Source organism: Miniopterus natalensis, chromosome 4 (genome assembly GCF_054644295.1).
Source record: "Miniopterus natalensis isolate mMinNat1 chromosome 4, mMinNat1.hap1, whole genome shotgun sequence".
NCBI classification, from domain to species: Eukaryota; Metazoa; Chordata; class Mammalia; order Chiroptera; family Miniopteridae; genus Miniopterus; species Miniopterus natalensis.
Genome location: NC_142084.1, coordinates 55,261,664 through 55,280,911, shown reverse-complemented (window position 1 = coordinate 55,280,911; position 19,248 = coordinate 55,261,664).

Sequence of the window (19,248 nt, the reverse complement as noted above, 5' to 3'; positions counted from 1 at the left end):
CTGTCCCCATTACAAATAAAAGGGTATCTATATACCCCATTACAAATAAAAGGGTATCTACATCACCCAAACGTATATGGTACAACTTTGTTTCCCCTTAGGATTGTGAGTAAAGTCTAGCAAATCAATAGCTGGAATAGTTTGGGAAACAATTTCGTCTTAGATTTATAAATACTGTGGACCAAATGATGGCTACATCATTTTCATGGCCCAATGCAAGAGGAAAACGCAGGTCTTTTGTTCAAAAAGAAGAAGAAAAAATGCAGTTAAAAATGTGCCATTAAAAGAAATACGACTCTTTTCCTGTATCGTATGGTCTCTTTCTAACATGGCATTTGCTAGTTAATATTGTCTTCCTTGGGCATACTAACAAAGTAAGTAGAGACCCTCACAGATAAAATGGGCATGGAGTGTAGGCATGTGGCTCACCGGCTGCCAGGTTCCCTCTGCCACCAGCCTCCAGACCAGGATTGTCCTGCCCAGAGTGCAGGGAGGTCACACCGCGGGCTTCTCCCTCCTTCCTCCAGCCAGACCGCCTCCAGGGAGTGTGGCCTCCCACCCAGAACGGCAGAGCACCTGGCTTAGAGGGGAGCAAGAGGGTCAGCCCTGCTCAGTTGCCCACTGAATGCTCCTTGGTGCTGCCAGTCTCTGGGTGAAGACAAGCACTGCCTTGCACAGCCTGAGCCACTGAGGGGCACCTGCATCCATGCCAGCACCTCCCACCCCTGTGCTCAGATTCCCCTCTAAAAACAGAGCGCAGCAGTGTTGCACTGGGTCGGGGGGGGGGGGCCCATCTGGGGTAAATAGGTGGAAGGGAGGGAGGGTGGGCATCGGAAAACCCTTCACTGGGAGGAGTGCGTAAGGCAGCCTGAGGCAAAGGTGAAGCCCCAGGATTAGTGTTCTACTGCTCCTCTGACTTTATTTATTTATTTTTTTAATTATATATGTATAAGTATTAAAATTTCCAAGGAGATGATCACTGAGCATTACACCTCACGCAAGCGGCCCTTCCAGCCCGAGCTGCTGCGCGGCTCCCTGGTCGGTGTCCCATGTGGCCTAGTGAGCACTTGCCTAACTAGAGCACTGCAAGGCTAATGTGAATTTACCAGACTCAGAACGTTATACCATGGAACGTAATTTCATAACCCTCAAACTGTCAATTTAGTAACAAGATTTCAGACTTTAAGATATAATTTTTATGTTTTTACTGTATTCAACAAATTTAAAATTTCGGACTATTTGGAAAAATTACATCATTCCCAAGGCAGATATTATTAGCCTAGAACCTACAGCTCAAACTTTTTTTTTTGGGGGGGTGGCAATAATATAATTAGCATTTAATCGCTACTAAATATTAAAGCTCACAATCAGGCCTAACACTGTGGTTTGAGTCTACAGAGGTAACTTTTATTTCCTGAGTATATAATAATGAAGGCAAAGCTAAGCAAACAGAGTTAATGAATTGTGAAGAGAATGACAAAGGCTTCCATTTATTCAGTCTTGACGTTGTTCTACTCTTTGTTCATCTGGTTGTGACTGAAGATCGGTAAGTACTGTTTCAAATTAAGATTCCTCCTGGCTGTGATCTTCACCTTCACTGCACCACTGCCCCGATGAGGTGAATCATAGGAGCAGACAATGTGGTAACTGAAATGTAATCAAGTTATCTGAAATGCAAAATACTGAGTCCAAGAAATGTCACTGAATCCTTGAAAGTATCACTTTAAATTGTTGAGCAAACAGCTAATTATGAAATCCCTTCGTCTGGAAACGTTTTCTTGAAGAGCTGGAAAACCCCAGCAAGAGTAGAGTATATGGTCTTTTTATGCTCTTGGGGATGTCCTTATGTTATGCATTTCAATAATTAAGACAATTTTAAAAAGAAAAGATGCATCGAGGAAGGTATAGAATTTACTCTAATAATCAAACACTATTCCCGAAAGATTAAAATACACTTAGTTAGTAGCAGCCCTTTAAAAAATAAAATAGCTCCTAAAGGAAGAGTAGTGTGAAAAAAATTCTTTACTTTGATAGGAAACTTTCCATTCTGAGCTAGGCATTTAGAGAACCAGCTGATAGAGCACATCTTTTACTGATCATCTGCCTCAACTCTCTTCTAGTTTGAATGCAGAGCTCCAGTAGATGTTTTGGAAACATTAAGAGAATTTTCTATGATCACTCACTTTTTCTGCTTCAGGAAAGATTACCCCTATTAATGAAAAAAGTACGCCTATGCTTAGAACTTCAGAGACTATTAAGATATATGTAATTAATTAACAATAGTTGCAAAAGATAACAATTGCCACTAAACTTCTCCAAGTTTATCAGAAGTCCCTGGCAGTAATTGTTTAATTCATAAATATATTCTTATTAATTAAAATTAAAGATGCCTTAATTTTTGTCTTCTAATATCTTAGGCAGGTATAAGAATAATGACCACATTTTTGTTTTCCTTTGAGTAATTTTGATCGTTAAGGTAAATGCATTATCTTTATTTTAGTATTCACATGCAACTTTAGCAATTTTTTTTTGGACAGAGGCTAAAGTCCACTTGTGGACTTCAGGACTTCCTAAGACAATGACTGACTAATAATGATTAATATAACTTTTCTATTTACTTGGTTAATGTACTAAGTTTTACTGACTTTGGAATGTTAAATCAAATTTTAATTCCTGGGTTAATCTCCTTCGTCATAAAGTAGTACCTTTTTATGTATTGCTAAATTTATTTTGCTAATGTCTAGTTTAGGCTTTTTGCATCTATGTTTATGAATATCATTATATGTGATTTCTTGTAATGTTCTTGTCAGGTTTTACAAGCATAATTAAAGTAAAAATGCTGAGAACTCTTGCCTCGTATTAATGATATGAGATAATTAGGGTAAACACGGAATTAGTTTTTCCTTAAGTATTTAGTAATATTTACTAGAAAAGCCCCACAAGCCTGGGGTTTTCATCGTGGAAAGGTTTTTATTTATGAATTCATTACCATTATCAGACAAAGGAGTACTCATTTCTTTTACTTTTTCTTTTATCAGTTTTGGTAAGTTAGCTTACTTTTTTTACACTTTAAAATTTAAGTGTTTATTTTTAATATATTTTGAATCTTTAAATTGTCTCATTTTTATTTCTAATTGGGACAATTTATACCTCTCTCTCACTGTCTCTTTTTGGTCAGTATTTCCAGGAGTTTATCCATGTTTTTACTTTTTCCAAGGAATTAAAGTTAATCCACTTTTACTTTCTCCAATACAAAATGATTTTGAATGCCATTAACTTTCGCTTTTTGCTTAATTTCTTCTCTCCTATTTTTTTAGGCTTAAAAATTTGTCCTTTTAAAAATATTCTTGACTTGCGCACTCAGTCTTTGCTTTTAATTCTTTATTCTTTTAAGACTACAATTTTAACACTACAAATTTTACTGTGAGCACAAATTTATCTATGCTTTGATATGTTATAATTCAATACACTGAAAATACTTTCATTGTGATTTCTTCTTTAGTCCATGTCTTATTCCGAAATATATTTATTTATTTCTCCTCATTTGGGGATACACTTGTCCTTTTAAAATATATTCTTTACATAATACCACTGTAGTCAGAAAATATCCTCTATATAGTTTAATTCATTTAAGATCTGTGAGACTCGCTCATGACTCAGTACATGGTCAGTTTTCACAAAAATAAGTGCATGCCAGATTGGAAAGAATATGTATTCTGAAGTTGTTGGGCAAAATGTTTTATACATTCCAAGTAAGTAGTACTTGGAGTTTAATTCAAATGTTTATTTTCTCACTTGTTCTTTTTGTTCTGTAAGTTACTAGAAATGGCATGTAAAAAAGTTTCCATCTTTAATTCAGATGTTTTTATTTCTACTTATAATTTAAGTTTTATTCAGGTGAATATAATTTAGAATTTTTTAATTTTCTAGATGAATTTACTCTCTTATCATTATGCAACATATTTATTTATATCTAGCAAAGTTGTTTGCCTGCAAGTTTAGCATTAGTATAGATATAATGTCTTTCGGTTAGTTTTGCCTTATATCTTTTCTATTCTTTCAATTTCATCATTTAAGTATCTTTTGTCTTTGTTTGCCCTTAACAAGAAATATATTTTTGGCTATATTTTAAAAAAATAATCTTATCTGAAAATCTTTGTTTTTAAATTATGCTATTTATTCCATTTATAATAAATGTAATTAAGAACATAATTTGGTATAGATCTACCATCTAAATACTTGACTTTTATTTGTTTCCTTCATTTTCTTTATATTCACTTAATTTCACTTGTTTCTCTTATTTTCTATCCTGTGTGTTTTTTTTTACCTCAATTACCTCGTAAGTTATATATTCTATACTATTTTATAAGTACCCTAGAGATTGGATTAGGCCTCCTTGACACATTGAACCCTAATACATCTTGCTTGAAGCATTTTGACTCCAGCTCCTAGTGCCGTGTTTTTTTCTATTGAAATTATATATTTTAAGACACAAACAACATTATTAATATTATACGTATTTTTTACATTACTTTCTATCCCTTCTCACATCTCTGTGCTTCCATCTGGTATAATTTTCCTGTTTCATTAAGTTGCTTTATTGCTCCCTTTAGCATTGTTCTGCTGGTATAAAATGTTATCAATTTCTGCTTGAAATGTCTCACTGTGCTTTCATTTGGGAGTGATATGGCAGATCTTTTTTTCTTCAGCACTTTGAAGCTCTCGGTCATGTTTCTTTCTGCCTTCTCTCTCTATTTTTTCTTTTCTCCTGCTGGAGAGGAAGCTGCCACAGCTCCTGTTCTTCCTTGTTTGGTTTTCTGTTCCTCCTGCCCAAGATCTGCTCATGGTGCTCTCTCTCTAGATGTTGTACTTTATAATGATCCTGTTTAGGGTTCATACTGCCTCCTGATTTAGGGATTTAAAATATTTCAGTAGTTTTGGCAGTTTGTTGGCCATCATCGCTTAACATATTGCTTCTGCTTTACTTCCTATCTTTTCTTCTCCTGGCGTTCTAATTAAACATATGCGAGAACTTTTCACTATGCCCCATATTTCTCTTAAGAACTTCCTCTATTTTCTTTCTTTTCTTGATGATACTCTCTGAACATTTTATATTCTTATTTTTAAATTCTCTATCTGCAGTATTGAACATGTCTGAGTTTTAATCTTAAGCTATTGTGTGTCACAGTCTGAACGTTTATAGCTGATTTTTTAAATAGATTTTAACTCTCTGCTGAAACTCTGTTTTGCCTGCCGTGGCCATGGGAAATAATTTATTTAATGGTTCACATTTACAGATTTTCTTAGCCTCTGCTCATACCTGGAATTGGGAATTGAAGGCTTTACATTTATTTTCTTCTTTTCTTCTTTGAGTACCTTTTCCAGGACAAACAGAGATATATTTTTTTAATTTCCATTGTTGCTATAGTAATTAAGTGCCACTAGCAGCATCTTTCTAATGGTTTGTCATCAATGAGCATGCTGTTCCTTAACAATATAGGTTATAATTTAAGTAATCATGATGCCACTTCATGTAATGAATTATTAATGCCCCATTTCTCCATTACAAGGGAGTAATCTTTGAGTTCATCAACTATATTAGAAATTCAATGCCAGAATCTCAATTTGAGGGACTAATTCCTGGGGCTACTCTCATTTCCAATTAGTTAAGTTTAACAGGACACAAATGGTCCACTTGAAGAGTTTAATTGAAGACTTTAATAAATGAAATATTTTTGGAGCTGTGGGCAGGGCTAAGAAAACAAACAAATAATGATTAAGTCCTTAGGTCAAGCAGTAATGAAAACCACTAGGGCTGAAGGGGCCATTGAAGCTGTAACTAGAGGTGGGTGCTTCACATGCATCAATAGCTCTGAAACTCACACTAACCATTTGGTTAGTTACTATTTTTAAATTTATTTCATAGATTAGAGAATTAAGACTCTGAGCCTATAAATACAGTACTTGCTCAATTTCATACAATTTGTAAATGATGGAACCAGTACTTTAAAGCTGACCTGACTGCTTCCCAAGTGTGTTTATATTCAGATTGGACAATGTTGCCTCATAGATATTGCCTTTCCATACTGACATTAATACAATACTGATTTGTAAGTGATTGATAAAATATTACTGTCTTAGATAATATGTTGGCCCCCTGTCCTTGCAGTACTAAAATTACTTTTTAGATGAATCGTTATACTTTTGGTACAATTAAGCTAATCATTGCTGTTAAAGAAATTATGGTTGGTAGAGATGCAGGACAAATTAATTTGAAGTTTATACATAAATGAAGTAAATGAAAGCCTTCATGAAATAAAACAGAATGCCATTTGACTTACTAAAAATGTAGAAGAAAAAGTTACCAATCACCAATATTGAAAAACCTCTCGGCATCTTTAAATAAAAATTATTACATATTTTTTGCATAAAATTGTAGAAATGATGTATCTTTTTAGTGAGTACTACTTGAATTTGGGAACTTGAGATGTATGGTAAAGATTTTTTTTCCTATGAATAAATAAAAAATAAAACCCTCAGAATAGTAATAGGTCAGATTTCAAATAAATGTATCAGTATCATTTTCAACTAGGCAGAAATATATACATATATATTTATAATTTTACTGGGAACAAACCACTATTTAATAAATATTTAGTTTATTGTTCCTTCAGCTCATATCTGGTTTTGTATGAATCTTTTATGTTAGAACTCATTCTTTAAGAAAAAACTACTTGTTCAGATGCTAAAAGACTCAGAAGCAGGTTGTTCACAGCTCTAGTTTATGTAAATAAAAATCCAAAGGCAGTTGTTCGAAATGGATACATATCAGAGTTTAATACATCAAAGCAACATAGTGGATATTTTCAGGCTTAAAGGACTAACACTTTTTTGTTGTTTTGATTTAAATTTTGTTTTTTAAGAGGTGTTCCCGTAATGTAATGTTTGTAGTTTCCAAATTCACAATGAAGTTCATCATGCTTCACTTTTTAAAAATTAAATCTTCTTGCTTTATTAAACCTAGATAATCCAATATACACTTGTGTTTCATTTTTGAGATCTGATAAATAAATCCATATAAAATTAAATGATTATAAATAAAGGTGTGACTACTATGCAAATTTTTAGAACTATTAGATTCCCTGCCTGATATCCTGTTACATATTTAGTTTCATGACCTTACAAAGCAGGCTCAGCTACTCGGAAAATAAAATTACGATGAAGATTATCCTTAGAGAAAAATCAAGATTTGATCTCTCAGAACCTTAATAGGGAGTTGATAAAAATTTAAAAATGTAAATCCGTTCTCTGTTTTATAGAGGTGATTTTATTATAACAATATTTATAGAAAAATGTTCACCATTGGTATTGGGATACTCTAAGTCAATATGTTCTATCTAGTGTTTAATTAAAAGCACCTCTATTTAAATGACTCTTTCTGTTTATGTTTGATTTGTGACTTACTCCCATTCTCCTTAATGTGAAAGCAAAATGCAAATATTGGATGAACCCCACTATTACCTTTTCACCAGCTCTCTAGATGTGCAGTTTAACATGAGTAGAAAAAATTATAAGACCTAGAAGATTGGCTTAACTATACTCACAATATTACTGATAATTGTAGAATGTTAATGATTTTCCATCTATTTTTTTGTTTTTAATCTATTAAGTTTCACATCTTCTCAAAATCCTCACACACAGTCCTACTTCATACTTCCCTGAGAAAATACAAGCTGTAGACTGGGACTTTAGCATCTTTCTATTGTTAAATTTATTTACCTCCTTTTTTCTGAACTAATTTGTTTCTCTTATTAGAACATGATTTTGCAAATTTGTTGACAAGTAAACTAATACCTAGAGTAAATTACCCATATTTACTAATATGGGTAAATCAGTACCCATAACCTACCATTTTAGAGAAATAAGAATTGAACTCACATCTCTTGGAACCTGGGGCTCAAAATTAAACCACACCATCCTATTGACTCTTAAACTACATGTTGAACCTAACATTATGGATATTTTAAAGTTGGGAAGCCGAGTAGTAGGCCTGAAAACAATTGACATGCCTTCTTATATTTCCTAATATTTTCCAAGTGAGTATTGATTTTTTTAGCTTATTATACATAAGGCAGACAAAATTAAAAACCTCTCCTCTTTCTGGTAAATGACTTGCTTTAACCTTTTTCACTGCATTAAAATTGAAATTGTAGATAAAAATAGCAGGGAGGAATCTGACAAATGGATTTACTATCCAGTTACTCCTTCTCACATACGGTGCCAAAAAATATCATGGTGTATCCTGCACTGGTCCCACCTCCTCCCTAAAGGTGAGATCTTTTCATTGTCTGAACGGCTCAGGGCCACAGAGCAGGCTCAGCTGGGTCAGAGCTTGAGGGTTCGTTCCCGGGTTGTCACCTGAGACCTTCATCTCCATCAGTGAGCATGATCAGATGTCTGTGTCAAAGGGATCTGCTTACCTCGATTAAGGTAGAAAGGCAATACTCACAGCCTTTCGATTCTGTAGGTGTAACATGATAAAACAAAATCACGAAATTTGATGTAATTGAGCCAGGTTCTCTCACTACACGCAAACACATATTTATCGCAGCCTCTTTAGACAAGTCAGTGTACTAGGAATGTAGTAGTTTACTGGTCTAGTTTTGTCATTTTTCATATTTTCAACAATAAATATATTAGTTTACTTGTTCAGGAAATTTTAATGAGTGTTGCTTTAAATAGCATATAATAGATCATCAAAAATAGAGGCTCCACTAATGAGCTAGTATTTTAGATTAATCTTGAGGAGTAAGTAAGATTTGCATATGAAAAGTAGAAAGAAGGACATTGTATAAAGACAGGAAAGCTGGAGGAAATACATATGAACGATAGAGCACACAGAGATAACTACGAGTACATCTCTGGGATCAGTAATTACAATTCATCTACGGAAAAAAACAAAGAACAAAGCACAGCTCTGATGTCATGTGGTTTGCTAAAATTTTATCTACGTGAAAATAATTGAATTAGCTTTTTTATGATAAACTGTAGTAACTCTGTATAAATTAAACACCTAGAAAGCTGCCTGAAGTCAAAAGCATTGGTTTCCATTCCTTCACTTACCAGAAAACAACAAAACAATAACCAAACAATGTTCGATTCCTGTTCTTTGTTTTGGTATCAACTTGCATAACAATTGTTCAGGACCCGATGTAATATACTATTATTATATTCTGCTGTTTCTCTGCATGTCGCTTTTAACAAAGTTAGATAACATTCGTATGATTCTTTAATACTTCTTCCTTTCCTGAACTGCAAGCTCCCTGTAGACAGGGACCTTATCCATCTTTCTACTGCTGTGCCATCTGGGCGCGTATGGTGCCTAGCACATCATGACTGTGCAGTCATTATTTAATAAAGGAATTCAAGTTCTGATCTCCATGTCCGTCTAGAGAAAGGGAGTACCGCGTGAGTGGCTTATATCCCGTGACAGCTCCCCTCTTGGCGCCTTGGTGGGCCTGAGCTGTTTTCTGGTATTCTGTTGCTTGCTTGACTTAATTAGGAGAGGGTTATTTGCCAACTTCCCTCACTGAGACAATGCTATTCCATTGCTGTGAAACCATTTAATCAGTAATCTGGCTTTTATTTTTAAAACATCGAGCCTTTCTTAATTTTTAATATTTGGACATCATCTTGGAAACAATGACTAAAGATTTCATCTTTTTTTCACTGTGTTGTATTTAAACTATTTAAGCTCCATTAGATGGAGGTTTCTCAGAAAAATTAACCAAGTCTTCTATATAAATCCTCTGACAATGGATAGACCTATGCTGAATCCACTGTTAGTGAAAGTGTACACATTAATTGGCTACTTGATACAGTAGTGTAAATAAAATAAGGCAACCATGGAGAACAGAGTAAGCTAAAAAATAAACTGTACTACCATTTTTTTTTTTTTTTTACATTTTTCATTATATTTATTCAGCTTCTTATAAAGATGCCTGTTTTCAGTTGGTTGCTATGGAAATACACACTTTATAAATCATGTACAAAGGCTGTCTTCATTTCCAGTGTGTCCCGCAATAACAAAGAAGATTATTAAAGTGGATTCATAAGAGTCTGTAAAGGAGTTTGGCGAGAGTGAAACAATGAAGGCCTTAAATGTTAAAAGCAAAATTTCAAAAGATCCCATGAAGATCTCATTAAGTATTTGTGGTAGCCTGGGGGTCGTTCAATGATATTTTGGATGGCTTTCTGAGTTTTCCTGAGAGATGAAATGTTGATGATTGGTGATGAATTGCTCATTGACAACTGACAGCACTAACAGTTTACCTATGTGATTTGGGATTATTTTCTTTCACAAGAGATGAGCGAGTTGGAATCTCTGTGTTAGAATTTCAAACACAGTGTATCCCTTAAGGGATTGAGCACTTCTCACATTTTCTCTCAATCGTTACCACTTTAGAGCCTTGCATAGTCCATGTCTATTTCTTTAAACATAAAAGTAAATGATTTCTACTCTGCTTTACAGTCAAAATCATTCTGACTAACCCCGACTGGGGAGTAGCCACCCAGAGGCATCATAAAACATGTTATCCCTTCAAAAGTCATTATCCCTTGTATGCACATCTGCCTCCAGATCATGTTTTTGTTTTTCACTGTGATCATCGGGAGAGCAAGGGTTCAGACTGCAGCTGTTAGATCCATTCTGCTAAAGCCTTTCCGAGGAGATGCTGGAAAATTAATAGCAGGGTTGTCCTCTATCCAAGAGTTTTCATCAGAGGGAGACCCAGTGCAATTAAAATGCTTCAACTAGGACAGGCGCTCTCTCTTGATAGGCATTGTAATTGGATGGTTCTACTAGGGCTCTATTTTCTCTCATCTATCTGTCTACACTATGGAATAAAGGCTGCCAGTACGCTTGCAGAAACCAGGAGGGTGCACCAAAACATAAATTAGGATCTCACAGGCAGTTCAGGAATAAGGGGATTTTAGAAATGCTAGGACTGACTGTTGTTTAAATTGAGGGCTTTTGGCACCTCTATTTCAGTGATGACATAATCGGTACATGAAAAATCTTATTGGAGGAAAATGGTAGGTGCTCAGTTTCCTATTTTAATACATATATCAAAAAATTCATATTCTCTAGCATATTGAAATTTTATTTGATTCTTCTACAGATTATGACAAATGCTTTTGTATTCATATATATGCGTTATAAAAATATAGGTAAGTAAATAAGTATAATTATTTAATTTTTTCCTATCATTTGAGGAAAGGTGAACTGTAGTTAAAGAACTAATTGTATCTGAGAGAGTTTATCTTTTTATGAATTGTGTGTTTTTATATTAGTGGGTTTACTTTTAAGGGTGGTACAAATGTCAAATCTGGTTCTCTATTTGTTGAGATAAAAATATGTGGCGATCCGTGACATTCCCTTCTGTACATGTATTCTCATAGATATCACAGGTGGATAGGCCTCTGAGACTCTTTTTTAATGGGTTAAAATTGACTTAAAACTTTCCTGGGGAAGCTCTCAGTAACCAATATCAAGTACAAGCCATAAGAGAGTGCCCATTTATAGACTATTAAACTGCTACATTGTATTGTCCAATGCATATCTAAGTCCATTTTTTCCTTTCTTAGGTTCATTAAAGGTTTTTTAATGAACTGTAAGCAATTCATTTTAATAGTAAATTACTTGTACTGAGTATTGCATTCAGGCAAATTGTTTTATTTCATTAGAACTGATTTCTGGCAAGCACGTCCTACCCCTTTTGTTCATCAGAATTACAGAGTCCTGCTTAGCCTTCTGAGTTCATTACATAAACTACTTGAAAGTGTTTTTTAAATTATAAATTTTTTTACATATGTAAGGTAATCATGTGTTCCATTATAGAGGAGGGGTGCACTCTTTAGGCTGACAATTCTATGGCAACTAATTGCTCCGTTGCTGTTTATATGATCTTAGATGAACTATTATCGTACCAGGTGAAGTTTGATATATAAATTCTGTCTTTTTTTCAGTGTTGTTCAGCAACAGGATAATTTTTAGATGATCAGAAATTATTCTTATGCTAGTCTCTATGTTCCTGACCACATTAGGTCTATTACATTATAATCCACTCTGGCGACTGCTGAGAAAGAAATGTCACGCAAAAGTTTTAGGGGCTTTTTAGGGGCTTGGTTATTCTGTCATGTGCACATAACACTTTGGTGACTGCCAGAGAGAATGTTTGCTAGCGACCCAAAAATTTCTTACTTGACAACCGTTTCTTACACTCCTCCCATACAAGTACTGTCAGGATTATCTCCACTCCATAATGCTGAAATATTCAATCACGTCGAACTAACTGGCTGATAGCACCATTCTAAACTTTGCAATAATCATAACTAATTTCTCTTATGCTATTTTTCTCTTTTGGTCTAGCTTTCTCCCTTGAACTCAATTAATTCACTTGCATGTAATCCTAACATGACTTTATATTTTACTGTTAAGAAAAAATATTTTCTCTTTTATGTTCTGTATGGGGAGATGTGAGTCTTGGGTCCTATCTTCAGCCTTCACTGTAACTTGATGAATGTTTTTGAGAGACTTACGTTACCTCTGTGAACTTCCCTTTTTCTTTCATTAAAACCTTACTGACAGCATATTTTAATCTCAGAGCTCTTAAAAATTCATTATTTATGAATTGCTTTGAGGAATCTGGGAGAAAAAAATTATTTGTAGGGCTGTTGAAAACAACATATACTATATTATTTAACACATATTGAGCTGTCTGCTTTTTATGTATTATATGAAACATATCAAAGTACACATAACCTTGGGCAGATTGGCATGGATTTAGGAAGTGCTAGATTAGCAGGCAAGGGAAGAGTAGTGATCCAGGGGAGTTTGCTGCACTTTAGAAGTGTCTGACCATTTTTTAAATTTCCTTTAAGGAGTTTATATATCAAGAGGACACAATCAAAAGATAATGCCCAATTGAAAGTATGTATTAGAAGTATAAGAAAAATAGAACTAAACTGACTTCTTACTCTATCAACTAAAGATTATATACAAACTCTACTAATAGATTTCAGATTTTCATGATATTAAATTTCAAATCTGTGTGATAACATCTTTGCACTCAAATCATCAACTATATGTTTCATTTAATTTGTGGATAGTGTATATTATATTGACCTATGTGATGAGCCTCAGCGTTGCTGTGATAAAGTAGGTTGATAACATATTTTTTCCATTATGAGTCACATGCCCTTTTATTCTGGGTGCTCCCAAAGCATATATGTAGTTTAAAAACATTTTTTACTTGTTTTATATTCAGGATTTTGTAAAAATTATATATTTTAATATGTACTCTATTTTCTTGATTTGATTGTCTTCTGTGATTCTTATCAATATGTTAATTTTCATTGTCTATTATCAGTATCTTGCCAATTTTCCTTTTCTTTTTTTTAATTTATTCTTATTGTTGAAAGTATTACAGGTGTCCCATTTTTCCCTCAATTGAGCCCCCTCTACTTCACTCCCACCCTCTCCCCAGGCCTTCACCCCATTATTGTCTGTGTTCAATTTTCTTTATTTTTATCTCTTCAATTTTAGGATTTGTTTGGAATTTTTCTATTCTTTTACTTATAATTTGTCTTAAGGCATTATTTTCTTGTTGCAGCTGGTTGTGTTCCTTTAACTTTAGTATTCATTTCTGAAATATTTTTTTTCTATTATTTCTAAGCCTTTCTTGAGTTCTGTGACCTCTGTTGTCAGTCTAGTTCTGATTTATGTTGCTCTTTCATGGTTTATTTTAGTTCATTTTAACATAGTAGTCTATAGTTTAGATCTGTTGTGTGGACATGTCCTCCTGGCATGCCCTCCTTGTCTGTAGGGATATTCTGTTATTCATTCTCTTTATTCTTCCAATAACTGTCCATGGGATTTGACATTTATGCTTTTCTCTCTCTCACTGTTAGATGAAATTAGTTGTCCTGAACTTTATAATGAATCAGAGTCCAGGAAAGTTTTTCTGTCTTCCCAGAGGTTCTGCTTCTGATGTTTTGTCACAGTGTTCAACAATGTGGTGTCTTGTTTTCTTTGAGATTCTTAGAGCCTTGGTAAAGGCTTAGGGAATCTGCAAGTTTTCCTTGACCATTAAGACTGTGTGTTAACACATAGAGGTTATTAGGGCTCAGAGAACCTAATGATGGTGTTTAAGATAGAGATGGTTATAGCCTGACTGAAATAGTATTTATATCTATGATTTTCTAATCCAAAGCCTGGAACATTAACACACATTTTTAGTCTTTTCTAAGAGCCCCAAATAAATGCTAAGTAATTACATTTATTTACTTATATATATCAAAGACTAATAACAACTTATTCCTTATGCACTTAGAATATATAGACGGGCATGTCCAAATAAATTTGTGAGGAGTCACATTTTAAATATATGCAAAATATGATAGAGCATAAGACAGAATTATGATTGAGATTAGAATAAGATAAAATATTCACTCTATCAAGTGAAATATATTTTGTTCACATGGTATTTTAGGCGTGGTTTGAAAAACTAAAACAAAAACTGAGTGTTACATATTGCAAATACCTGATTCAATAGATATTACCAAAAGAGTTTTAACTTAAAAAAAAGAGTATATATTCTGAAATTGACTAATTTTGAGATAAATCCATATTTTAAAAAAGAGAAGGTACCTAAGCAATATCAAATCAAGGTTAGCTCACCTTCTCATGCTGCTCTACGGGGCCCTGTACGTTTACACACTGACATTGGCTTGTCAAATGGACGAGTCCAAGTGCAAAACAGAAATGGGGTGGGAGGCAAATCGGATGTTGGTGGTAATCTTATAAACCTCCTTAATTAATTGAAGAACTTATGACAGTTATTGAACAAATATAAGCGTAATTATTATATTTTGTTAGAATGTCTTAAATTGGCCCAGTAGAATAATGAGAGAAATCTGGCAACAATTAAGGAAAAATTACTAAAATTGCAGAGAAATAATGTTGACTTTCATGTAAAGACACAGGTAATTACTGTGTTATACTTAATAATGGTTAGTGACAATCATTTTTTGAAAACTGGTAGGACAAATGTAAACTGACTGCATCTCACCGACTTTTTAATTAATATGCCATCTTTGCCTATCCTAGGCAGGCATAAATACACACTCTAACATTAAAATATATAACCATTCATAGATTAAACTAAAAGACAATGATTTTCATCACAAATTTCTTATTGATGTAAAGTGAATCAAATATATCAGTGGTGATGAATTTAAAATATGATGTTAACTTGCTAATTTTTGGAGCTTAAAATAATATTATGTTGAATTATTTTTGAACACATATTAAGAAAAATAACAGAAAAATTAAACAGTAACCTAAATGTTTGAAAAATATAAAATAATTATTTGCTTTATTAAAATGATTGTTTATTTGTAAAGGGTGATAGAATTTCTGAGGAAAGTTTTAGGAATGAAGAAAAGTAAGGACAATGAAATATTAGAGTAAGTTCTTCAATGTGAGAATACTTTATAAAATTATCTTCACCCTAAACTATACCAAATACTACTTGAGAATTGTGACATTGAAATCCACGTGATAAAGAAGAGGTATCTCTTTTGCAAAAAAAAAAAAAAAAAAAAAAAATTAGATTATTGGGTCTCCCATGATGCCCTTCTTCATAATATGTATTTTTTGATATTGCTGTTTTTGCCTGATCTCTTTCATTACTTTAATTTTCCAGCTACTTCATTAATCCTACATAAACATGGATTTAGAATTGTTATAGATTAAAAAATAATTAGAATCTTCTACTAAAATCTTAGTGAATAAAATCCATCATGTTATTATGCTCATTTGTGCTACTTTATCAGTGTATTTTGACTTTTCGTATTACTCTAGTTCTTTGTACTATATATTTGAAACAAACATATTTCGAATTTTCAGTTTTTTGTTTACAAGTTGTCTTTTTATTCCCCTTTGCTCACTCTTAAATTTTGATAGCCAATATTGGAAATGTTTCACCCAGGAATAATTGCCTTGGCTAGTGTATAATCATTTTGTGTCAATAAAATGTATATATTCTGTAGCAGCTCTAATTTTAATCATTTTAATCATTTAATATATGTAAACATCTAAGAATAAATGTTAAAATAAAAATATCACTTTCAACCTTATTTTAATTTGTGAGGTATAGTAGGAATAAATGGTGATTCCTTCCCTTTATATTTATTTTTATATTACGTAAAACTCATCATTAGAAACATTTAGTGTTCACTCAGTTTTTGGTTGGGACATAATCCTTATTTTAAGGCAGTGCATCCAAACCCAAAGCTTCAAAAAATGATCACTGCAAATTAGCTTCACGTCGAAAGCATCAACAGAACATCAGGGTTTCAAGGTAAATGCTTGCCGAAAAGGCTGAATGAGGGACAGCAGAACAGAAAGTGGGCTAAAGAAATGTCTCAAGAGCTTACAGTCCCCTTTAGCGGCACTGAGATGTAGTCATAGGCAAACAATTAAACATCAATTCTGTTCCCAGAGAAGCAAGATGTTATCCATAAGGCCATGGAGCTACAGATAATGGGATCCCCCCAGGAATGGCTGAGGCAAAACACCACAGACCTGTAATAGCACTTTCAGATACACACATCCTTTCAGAAAATAACACCATTAGCCTTAGCATCTTCAGCTAACAGGCTCCAAAAACATGTAAAAGTGAGAGTTTTTGAAGCAAAGACTAAAATCTTACCTACTATCTAATGATTTATATTTAGTCATCCAGGAATCATATTTACTAATTATTCTTATTATTGCCTACACTCCAAAATCTTGGATTATGTCTGTAATGTATTAAAAGTAAATCATATTTATAGAGTTTAAAATGTTTGTACACAATCCATTAAAATGTATATATATGAGGCCATAATTTTACTTTATATACTGTGTATTCTCTAGCTATATATAATATTTTGTAATGGAAATACAGGCAAAAGAGTAACCTTTAAGAAATGAATTGATCAACAAAATATCATAACATTAACAGAGCACAATGCAAATCCTGGATTAATATGGCCCAAATAAGAAATAGTAGAAATGAACTCTAGAGAGAGAGAGAGAGAGACTGTCACATGGAGCCTAAAATCCCATCAAACTCCTCTGGGACAACAGAGATAAACTGTTAATGCAGTAGAATTGTATTTATCATTCAAAATAACCTCAATAAACTTTTACTTAGCTTGCCCTCTTATATTACAACTATTACAGAGATGATTATTCAAAATTCCGTTTTCAGGATGTATTTTTTCTTACTAGTGCAAAAGTTGAATTTTATTGTCTGACTTCATGTATTTATATTTATATTTGTATTTTTAAATTTTATATGTTTTTTTGATTTTAGAGAGAGAGGAAGGGGGAGAGAGACAGAGAGAGAAACATCAATGTGAGAGAGAAACATTGATCAATTGCACCCAGACTAGGGTTCGAACCTGAAACCGAGGAATATGCCCTGCAATGGAACCTGCAGTCTTTTGGTGTATAGGACTATGCTCCAACCAACTGAGCAACCCAGCTGGGCTGATTCCACGAATTTCGAAACATTTGATCATACATTTCACAAAACTCATGTAGAAATTTTAATTATATTACGATGACATGTTGAGTACTATAAAATCTTTCTGACATAGACAAAATAAAATCCAAATACAATGTTAAAATATTCATTTTTCTATATTAAATTATATAAAGGATTGTAATCCCTACAGTTTTAATGAATATAATTCTACAGTCACTTATACATACTTCTAAAAATAGCGTCTCCCAAGGGCAACATCAAAAGTTTTTAATCCTCAGCTTAACCAAACCCACTATGTGTCCCCGGCGATGATTAAGTCATGCTTCGTGTTTATTGACTGTCCGGACTTGGCTGCCAGGACGATCATACTCGCGTTTACTCCTATTTAACTAGTTACTCCTTCCCTGTTTCCTTCACTTTTTCTTTATATATATTTTTTCCCTCTTAGTTTTAAGACTTATGAATAGGATTTGATGGAGTTTTGTGTCTTTATTAATAATTATGAAAGAGCACTAAAACTGTGTTGTTTCCTCTTTGCATGTAGAAGGGGATGGACTCCATAGGAAATACTGATGCAGCGTCTTTCTATGAAAGGAAATTTTTATACAGAATAGAAAAGTTAAACTCTTACAGACCAGGATTAGAGCCTGAAAAATAAATAGCTCCTCTTAACAATACAGTGACAACTATTACTCATCCTTTGAAATGTACCTGTGATAGCTAGAGACTGGGAGATACTGATTTAAATTGAGCGATTCTGATTCTCAATTCATAGAGCTTAAATATTATAGGAATGTACAGTGTGAATGGGGAGTGGTGTCCTGAAAGGGTTCCTATCATAAGAAATGAATAGGGGGACCATTAAACAACATGCAGAATGGTAAGGAGATTTGGCAGTGTCTCTGGTGCCAACTGAATGTTACAGTAGCTTGATTAATGTGTAAAAAAATAGAAACCATGGCAAATAATATTAGTGGATGCCTACTATTTACCAGTCCTTTTCAGTGTTTTTTTGTGTATCGCCCATTTAATCCTTATATCAACTCTAAGAAGTAGATATTAACATGCTCTTCATTTATAGATAAGGAAACTGAGGTAGTGAAAGATTAAATAATCAGTAAGATATTTACTAGTAAGTGAATTAGTCAAACAGATAGTAAGTGGCTTAGTAAGGCTTTTAATCTAGGCTGACTGACTTTTGTTAGTACTATTAGGAAATTTTAAACACCATTTAAAATATTAAATAAAGAATATCCCTAAGAGAATATGCACCTTTAGTCAATTCAGTTCCTGGTTACTGGCAGTATTATTCAGTTTAAAGAACATATATGACCAAATGTTTCACTTTAAAATTCTGGTTTCCATGTAGCACAAGGTTCTTGTTGTTCAAACCATAAAAAGAGTAATGTTATTTTCCCCCCCAGATCCTTTATAGCCAATATGAATCTGAGCACCAGAAGCATAATATCTGGACTATTTCTCTCTAAATTTGTCTCAGACCTCATCAAGATTTTTAGTAACTGTTTTATCATATGTCCCCTGTGGGTGACTTTCTCATTTAGAATTTTCTCTTTTTCGAAAAGAAATCAGATTTAATCTTATGTAAATCTAGTATATCAGACATGTATTTTATTTTCTACTTATTTTTCTT